This window comes from Callorhinus ursinus, unplaced genomic scaffold (assembly GCF_003265705.2).
Source record: "Callorhinus ursinus isolate GAN/ISIS: 27379988/994484 unplaced genomic scaffold, GSC_fseal_2.0 scaffold5, whole genome shotgun sequence".
NCBI classification, from domain to species: Eukaryota; Metazoa; Chordata; class Mammalia; order Carnivora; family Otariidae; genus Callorhinus; species Callorhinus ursinus.
Genome location: NW_027397067.1, coordinates 68,799,686 through 68,809,951, shown reverse-complemented (window position 1 = coordinate 68,809,951; position 10,266 = coordinate 68,799,686).

Below are 10,266 nucleotides of genomic sequence, written 5' to 3'. Positions count from 1 at the left end.
ATTCTGAAATTCATGTTTTTTTATGCAACCTAAGGTGCTGCTATAATATTGAGACTAAGAAATCAGGCTCAGGAATTGGATGTCTTGGGGTGCTAGCTCCTGTTCTAAAATTTACATGCTGTGTGACATTGAGCAAATTACTTAGCTCTGCATACCTCAATTCCTTCTTCCCCTCCAATACTGGGAGTGATACTGACATTTATCTCTTTATGGGAGTAGTAAGTACAAGAAGTCCTGGAATGAAATCACTTGTAAATGTTACTTTAAAAAAATGCAAGCTAACTTTTATTCTTCTGCTTCCACTTGTTCATTTCCACTAAGATTTCTCCTTGGCCTTACTTCCAACCCCTCCACTTGCCAGATGTATCATTCTGGAGTCCCCTGCTGGCTGGATATCATGTTTATTGAAACATGTCAATGTCAATGTCCATTGACATTGATGTCAATTGTCAAACAATGTCAAACAATGTCAATCTTGCAAGCCTCTACTCCCAATCTGACCTTCCATGTTGTCTGCCTTTCCGATGTCTACCCTGTAGTTCCAGGTCAGCTGAGTCCCGTTAGGAGAATGATGGGACAGAAGCTAATCAGCAACACTATAAATGTACATGAAGCCGTGGTTGGGCTCAGAATGCTGAGGCGTATCTGTTAGTCATGCCTACTTTCTACTCCCCACAATGAGGTTCCCACTTTCCACACACAGAGCTGTGATCCCAACTCTACCGTCTCAGCATGAAATGAATTCCTAATGCCCTAATTCATTCAACCAGTAACTATTTACTCAATCTCTTCCACAAGCTGGATTAATGGTTTACAAGAAAACTCCCCCTAAGAGAAGTCTGAGTGAGGCTCGTTCATTCATTCATTCATTCTTTCATTCATTCCTTCATTCTTTCATTCATTCCTTCATTCAAAATGATCTTACTACTGCAGAAAGGCTGCAAAGACCTTCAATACAGTTCTCTCAAAGTTAATCCACACTCTCTTCTAATGTCAACGGAAGAAACACTGCTTCTTGCTCCCTCTGTATTCCTCTACACTCTCAGCTGTCTCCTTTGATACCTATTTTCACATTCTTCATTTCTCCCTGTGGCTGATTCCTTATTCTTCATTTATTTGGAGAGTTTCCATTCAGAAAACAAAGCAAGCATTACTATCTTTTATCTTTGTTCTCTCTCGCTCTTTTCCCCTCTCCTTTTCAAACATCCTAAGCATGTCTAACACTTTCTCGGGCCCCTCTCCCCTTCACTGTATGACTCATGGAAATGTGGTGGAGCCTCAGACAAATGGCTCTTTCCAAGGTCACTACCGGCCATCTCCATGCCAAGTTCTAGGGATCTTCCCCAACCTCATATCACATCTTTGTCCTTCTAATGGTGCTTAGCCTTGGTCACTCCCCTGTGCTTGAAATATCAATCCCCCTTCCATCATTTTATTCTGAGTACTTCTCTGCAACGTTACTATTTCTTCTCACTGTCCCTCCTTGGATCTAAGTTTTCTACCACCTAGGGAGGCAGTCCCCTGAAGTCTGTTCTCTCTTCTTCTTCACGTTCCTCCTCCTCACTCCATTTCATTGTTGTGTGAATGCTGAACTCACAAATTTCTCTCTATGCTGTAACCTTTCTACCAAGTTCCAGACTTCACCTTTCCAATGGTTACTGGACATCGCCATATCAATGGGCCACTCAAACATGTCTCAAAAAGAATGAATGGTCTTCATGCTTTGCTCTACTTCTGCAAAGGGCCCTTAAACGGTCCATTTTTGTAGGCTTGCCAAAGATGGTCATAATCCAGAGTGCCCATTGTAACCCAAGATATTCTTCTTAGATTCACATATATCAGTGTCCCATTCAAAAACCATTGATCAAAATCCTTCTACAGAGAAAAGAGAAATTTTTAAAATCTTTACTAATATAGTGCTCAGACACCTCTGTGATTTGGGTCCAACCATCTTATGAGCTTCACTCATTCATTCATTCATCCATTCATTCATCCAGTCAGTCAACAAGTATTTATTGAGTACTTACTATGAGCCAGGTACTATTCTAAGCATTGGTGAATAAAATAGATAATACTTGATTACTATTATCATCACTACTATTATTAATATCCCTGCCCGTAGGGAGCTCCTGCGTCTGTATGGGTTTATCCCCCACAGTATGCTACATTCCACTCAAAAGACTTAAAGTATATCATTCCCTCTTTCTGATCCATTCAGTTTTGTTTTCCACTATTTTCTTGATTTTTTTTTTTAATGCATGGAATTTCTTTTCTTCATTTCCTTCTTACCTGACAAAAATTGCCTTTCAGAATAGCAACCATGACCATGAATAAAACCTCAGAAAAAGGGATTTCTCAAAATCCATCACACACCTTCTCCTCAGCCTCACCCCATCCCTCGCTCCGCAGATGTACCGTGGGTTTCAGAAACACCAAACTCTTGTAGCTCCTGGGATGGCTATGCCCTCCCACGGCTCTCTACCTTTACTGTTGGGTTGACCCCAGTCTGGGGAACACACTTCGTCCTCCCTTCTTTTCCTGGTGAACTCCAGGAAGCAATTGAACAGAAGAGTTAGAGTCTGATTGGAATTCTGGCGCCACCCTTTCTTTACCTCTAGCACGACCCAGACAAATCGTTTCACGTCTCAAGGTCACAGTTTCATCACCCATACAACGTGGCTAACAACAGTAGCTACATCATAGAGGTGTCGCCACGGTTACATGAAATAATACATGGGAAGCAAATGGAACACTGCCTGACACATGCAAGACCTCAGTTAAGTACTGACTATTGCTATTGTGGTCCTAGTCCTACGGTAGAGATAAACCAGGAGCTAGAACACACATAAGAAGAGCAGTTCATGTAACTCTGACAGGTCTGTGAGGATTAGAGAAGTCACCCTCTCTTGTGTACTCAGTTCATCTCTACCCCAGACTGTGACAACATATTTCCATTGCACATTTACATGTCTCTCCACCGTGGAGAGGCTGAGAGGGTAGGTGCCATGTCTTATGTATATTTGTATTCACGACACGCAGCACAGGCATTGGCTTGCAAAAGCTCAATCATGTTGAGTAAAATAAAAGAATGCACCAATTTTAACTGCTGAGTCAGCTTCTTCTCCAGGAGGCATTTCTGGCTCTCCTCCATCTGCTTCCCTGCAGCATCTGACACTTCAACATTTTGCAGCCATAGTTCCCTGGGCAATATCTCACTACCCCCTTGACTGTAAGCTCCCTGAGAGAAGCCACTCCATCTGTAGGCCATCTTTCAGTGCCGCTTGCTGGGAGAATGCATGAACAAGGTTGAAATACACACCTAGAAATGGAGTTGCTAGGAATTCAGTAATCCCCCAGATGAAAGCTCGGGCATGGGCCTGGAGTGGGTGGCCTGGCGTGGCTCACACTTCCTGCCTTCCTCCAGAACCCCATGATTGCACAGCTTAAAGACTTTACTGTGTGTGGCAAAGCTTTGGAATCTGGCTGCTAAAATCAAATGAAGGGGAAGCGGAGGGGCCAGGAAGTCATTAGAAATGACTGTCCTGAGGTCCCGTTTCATTATGTGGATGCACTCAGTGACATATTTGGAAACTTTTTTCCAGCAGCAGGTTTGTTTTTATTTTTTTCCTTCCACTTGTGGACATGTTGAAAGATCACACAAACGTTTTCAATGAAGTCACTGACAATCACGGGAAGCCAGCAGCAACAGCTGGTGGGTCTGAGTTACCCTGAGGCAATTTAATCTCCTGGCCTCTCATTGGGAAAACAGTTTGAGAAAGGTAAAGCCTCACAGATAAAATATATGTGTGTGTATACACACACACCCACACACACCACACAAATATATATATATATGTGTGTGTATACACACACACACACACACACACATATCTATGTATTTTTTTTTTAAGAGAACAGGAGGAACAAGGAGAAATTATATGGCTTAAAGCAGTTGTTGCTACTACCCAAAGCTAAGAAAGAAGGCAGGAGGGACCTCACCCCTTGGATGACAGTGCAGCTTGTTATCGGCAGCCAGGGTGGACAGGGCCAGTGCTCCTGGGAGAACATCACTTCCTTGGTACAATGAGAAACTAGAAGATTTCCAAGTCCCAGCAGACAAACACAGGGAATCTTGGACTGGGGCACTTTCTGATCTGGAATGCCTGGACCAGCATCGCTCATGAGAGATAAGTAACAGGAGAGGGACAACCAATAGGCCAGGGAACCCCCAAAACAGTCATCAGAGTCAACAACCCCAAAAGGGCTGTACAGCTGTGAGCATGTCAGCAGGGATTCCGGGAAAGGTGCCACTCCAGGGAGGTCAGCAGGTCTCACCCCACTTCTGGCCCCACAGGCACGGGATCACATAGCAGAACTTCTTCCCAAAGGCAAAGCAAAAGAAAGGAGGACTGTGGAGGTCCCTAATGCTCACATACTTGCTGCTGGAGGAAGAGGTCTACATATTTGGCTAGGATTTCAGGATCATGATTTTGTGTATCAGTCAGTTAAAAGAAATTACCCTTCAAAGGGAAGTCGTAGTTCTCCCTGAAAATGGGGCCTTTGTTAATCAAAAGGAATAGCTGACCAGTAGAAGTGACCAGCTCTGTGATTACAACTGAAATGGAAACTCTCCTGTGATAATGTACCGATGGCCACGTTCACAAAGACAAAGAAGGTACAGTCGCTGACCTCGAGAAAGTCAGCAGTAACAAGGTAGGAAGGGCCGCTGAACAGGCCACCGTGACGCAGTGGAGTGGGGGCTGCTTTGGAGGCTCCCTGACCCTGCAGAGAGGGTTGGCAAGGCGGGCGGGAACGTGCTGGGCAGAGGGGGAGGACAGGAACGGAGGGCACTGGTACAAAGCAGTCTGTCTGCCACAGTTTTTTTTTTTTTTTTTGCATTTGTACTTGTGTGCTCCTCCATTGCTCCTTAACTCTGTGCCTATCTCCTTACTGGCCTGTGGGATGCCCTCCTCAGCATTCTCAGTATTTTAATCTGCCCATCATTCAAATCCTATCTTCCTCTGACTCTTCTTTCCTTCTTCCTTCCTTCCCCTTTCTTTTTCTTTTTCTTTTTCTTTCTTTCTTTTCTTTCTTTCTTTTTCTTTCTTTCTCTTTCTTTCTTTCTTTCTCTTTCTTTCTTCCTTCCTTCCCCTCTTTCTTTTTCTCTTTTTCTTTCTTTTCCTTCCTTCCTTCCTTCCTTCCTTCCTTCCTTCCCCTCTTTCTTAACCAGCTAAGCCGCCCAGGCACCAAGACTCCTTATCTTTATTTTTATTTTTATTTATTTATTTTATTTAAATTCAATTAGCCAACATATAGTACATACTTAGTTTCAGATGCAGTGTTCAATAATTTATCAGTTGTGTATAAGACTCCTTATCTTTAAACTTACCTTTGAATGAAGGGGCAAAGCTTTTTGCTTCCACTAAGTTCTGGTTAACAACAGGCAAGAGAAGAAATTTGGTTGTTGAAGATCCTAGTATAAAAGGGGGTTCATACTCTGGAAAACAGTATGGAGGTTCCTCAAAAAGTTGAAAATAGAGCTATTATATGATCCAGCAATTGCACTACTGGGTATTTACCACAAAGATACAAATGTAGGGATCCAAAGGGGTATGTGCACCCCGATGTTTATAGCAGCAATGTCCACACTAGCCAAACTGTGGAAAGAGCCAAGATGTCCATCGACAGATGAGTGGATAAAGAAGGTGTGGTATATATACACAATGGAATATTATGCAGCCATCAAAAGGAATGAGATCTTGCCATTTGCAACAACGTGGATGGAACTGGAGAGTGTTATGCTGAGCGAAATAAGTCAATCAGAGAAAGACATGTATCATATGACCTCGCCGATATGAGGAATTCTTAATCTCAGGAAACAAACGGAGGGTTGCTGGAGTGGTGGGGGGTGGGAGGGATGGGGTGGCTGGGTGACAGACATTGGGGAGGGTGTGTGCTATGGTGAGCGCTGTGAATTGTGTAAGACTGTTGAATCACAGATCTGTACCTCTGAAACAAAGAATACATTATATGTTAAAAAAAAAAAGAAGAAGAAGATAGCAGGAGGGGAAGGATGAAGGGGGGAGATCAGAGAGGGAGACGAACCATGAGAGATGATGGACTCTGAAAAACAAACTGAGGGTTCTAGAGGGGAGGGGGGTGGGAGGATGGGTTAGCCTGGTGATGGGTCTTAAGGAGGGCACGTTCTGCATGGAGCACTGCGTGTTATATGCAAATAATGAATCACGGAACACTGCATCAAAAACTAATAATGTAATGTGTGGTGATTAACATAACATAGTAAAAAAAAGAAAAGAAAAGAAAAAGAAATGATAGAATAAGAAAATGTAGGGAGAAACAGATGACTGTGAGAAAATGGGTGTTTTAGAAATGAAAACTACATTTCAGACAATAAAGATTTCAAAATTAAAAATAAAATAAAATAAAAGAGGGTTCGTATTTTTTTCATAAACATTTTCAGGAAAGTGGCCTACCTAGGCCTTTGAAACAACTTGGCTTTTCATTGTTACTGCCTCAATGGGTACTCAAATAATTTCTACATGAAGTATATTAAAGGAGAGCTGTATTTTGAATGACAGTATCTTTTTGACTTCGGAATGTTGAAGAATATTTTGGTTCCTTTTATCTCCCATATCTTCCTTTTAGAAATTCACCCCCTCCCTATCACTATCCTATTCTTTTTTAGTTGGTCAATTATATGCCTACAGAGTTGGGATAATAATCCAAACTGCTCAATCAGAGTAGCCCATTCTCCTGGCCACCATGATTGCTTTAGGCTTGAGGACAAGACACAGGCCCCAGACCAGTCAAAGCCATCCTAGGATGTTTCCCTGAAGCCACTAACAGGCCGCCTAGATGATCTGAAATGGCTAATGGTGTGTGAAGAGCTATAGATGGTAATCTTAGACACCGTGTGCAAAAGGGATAAATGAGAATAAAGCTAACGCAGAAAACAGAGGTGGGTCAGGGAGAAAGAACAAGAGAGAGCATGATTTTTCCCTCTTGAATTCAGCCATGTCCAAAATAAGAATGGCCATTCTTGAACTTCCCAGTCATGGAAATCTATTCACTCTGAGTTATTGTTGCTTAACTTAGTTTCCATTGAGTTTGAGTCTCTTGCAACCAAAAGTATTTTTTACATCCAGATGTATAGACATATATCATCTGATACATTGATGATAATAATTTCAAATGAAACGGATTTAGTGAAGAAAAATGGAAAGCCAATAGATGATAGAGTGAAAAAAAGGTATGGTCAGGGCATTGCATGGTGATAAAAGACTCAATCCACCAGGAAGACATAACCATCCTAAATATATATGCAGCAAATAGGCGAGCCTTAAAATATATAAAACAAAATAAAACAAGAGCTGAAAGGAGAAACAGACAAATACACATTATAACTGAAGACTTTAACACCCCACTCATGGCAAACAACAGAACTACTAGCCAAAAATTCAGCAAGAATATAGAATTAACAACACAATCAACCAGCAGGATCTAACTTATATGAACAAAACAAGCCACCCAACAGTGGGAGAGTACACATATTTTTTAAACACCAATGGAGCATTCACCAAGATGGCTGTATCCTGGGCCATAAAAAGAGCCTCAACAAATTTAAAAGAACTGAAACCATACAGAGTATGTTCTCTGACCATAATGGAATCTAAGTTGGGCGCAGTAACAGAAAAACCACAGGAAAATCTCGAAATGCTACGAAATTAAACAACGCACTTCGAAACGATCAAAGAGGACGTCTCAAAGGAAATTAAAAAAAAAAGAACTAAATAAAAATGCAACATATGAAAATATGTGGGGTGCATCTTAAGTTGTGCTGAAAGGGTACTTGACAGCACTTAAGACAGTAGGAAAGAGAAAGGTCTCAAATCAATAATCGAAATTCTTACCTCAAAAAAAAATTCTTTCCTCAAGAAACTAGAGGAGCAAAATAAAAACAAAGCAAGCAGCAGTAAAGAAAAATAATAAAGATAGGGCAGATATAAATGCACTCGAAATTGAGAAAATATTAGAGAAAATAAATGAAGCAAAAGGCTGGTTTCTTCAATAAAGTTAATAAACCTCTTATAGGTCTGACAAAGTTACCAGATGAAAAGACACAAATCACCAATATCAGGCATAAAACTAGGGATATTACTGTAGATCCTGCAGCCACTAAAAGGATAATAAGGCAGTAATACAAATAACTTCCTGCTTATAAATTTGACAACATGAAGAAATGGACCAGTTCCTCAAAAACCACAACCTACTGTCACTCAGCCAAGATGAAATACGCTCCTGAACAGTCCTATAACCGCTAAAGAAATTTCATTTGTCCTTTACATCTCCCCAAGAAAGAAGTCTCCAGGTCCAGAAGGTTTCACTGAAGAAATTTACCAAACATCGAAAGAAGAATTAACACTAATTGTACATAAGACCTTCCAGAAAATAGAATCGGGAAGAACCCTTCCCACCTCATCTTATTAGATATTACCCTGATACTAAATCATAAAAGGGCTGTACTAAAATTTAAAGCTACACACTACTATCTCTCATGAACTTAGATATAAAAATCCTCAATGAAATATTCACAAATTGAGTCCAGCCATATATAAAAAGAATTACATGCCATGACCAAGTGCAATGTATTCTAGGCATTAAGACCTGGTTTGATATTCAAAACTCAATCAACGTAATCCACCATTTCAACAAGCTAAAGGAGAAAAGTCATATGATCATATCAACTGAAAAAGCATTTTGACAACATCCAACACCCATTCATGATACAAACTCTCAGCCAATTAGGAATAGAGGGGAATGACTTGCATTTGATAAAGGGAATGAACAAAAACCCTGCAGCTGACATCACACTTGAAGGTGAAAGACTGAATGCTTTCCCCCTAAGATCAGGAACAAGGCAAAGATACACATTCTCACCATTCTGCCCCAGCACAGCCCTGAAGTTCAAGCCAGCCCTCACCCAGCGTGACCGTCTACCTCAGGCCGTGTGCTGGCAGTGGGTTTGGGGGACCACTGACTATCTCAGGAAGGAGATACACATGCATATGGAAAATGACAAGTGGGTCGAGCATCTGAGTTGCAGGGAGTGTAGAGGTATGGAGGGGTGGTGGGTTTGAGTGAATACCAGCAAACTGGAGAAGTCTTGAGAGTCATTTCTCTCCTCCATTAGCTAAGCAATAGGAGACATGAAGCCAGTGTCCCAGGTGGCCGTCCCCACCCCCCATGCTCCCCACCATATGGCCCCTCGAGTCAAGCAGCAAAACTACCTTCCGTGCAGCACAGCAGAACCCGTGGCTCTTTACACCTAAAGAACAATTTTAATTTTATCAGACCTGCTGGGGCTTGTTTTGAGTCTGTGGAAAGATGGGAAGCTCTCCAACAGGAAGTTAGAATAAGGTTACACTGACAAATCTGTAATTTTGCTCATGACTTGAGGGCAGAGGAATGTTCTGCTGTAAAACTGCATTGCTACAAATTTAAAATATATGTGTGTCTGTCTGTCAGCCTCTCTCTCTACCTATCACACTCACACACACACACACACACACACACACACTCACACACACACACTCACACACACACACACTCACACACACACACACACTCACACAGACTCACACACACACTCACACTCACACACACACACACACTCACACACACACACTCACACACTCACACACACACACTCACACACACACACTCACACACACACACACACACTCACACACACACACTCACACACACACTCACACACACACACTCACACACACACACACACTCAAGCCAATTTGGCTGCTTGGAGCTTGTTCTGACTCTCAAAATTTGAATGTTATCTTCGTTCTGTCCTAAGAAAAACCCTTCCCTCATATAGGGAGGTTGTTTCCTTCCTCACAGTCTTCAGGACCCCCTTTCAAGGTTTTAAGCTCAAACCTCTGTTAACTGGATCCCAACACCTCCTGTTTTTCAGAATCTCTAACCCTCCCTCTGTCTCCCCACATATTCCACAATCACCAAGTCCTGGCATCTTTGTTTCTGAAATGGTTCTTCAGCATGATCTGTTCCCCCTTAGGACACTCACGACCCCAGTTCCGATCCTCACCGTCTCTTACCTGGACTAATGCTCCAGTTTCCTGAACCATCTTCCTGACTCTGTCTCTACCTATAAACCTTTCTCCACCTTGCCGCCAGCATGGCTGTCCACATCTTTTCTCGTGAAGCTCCTTG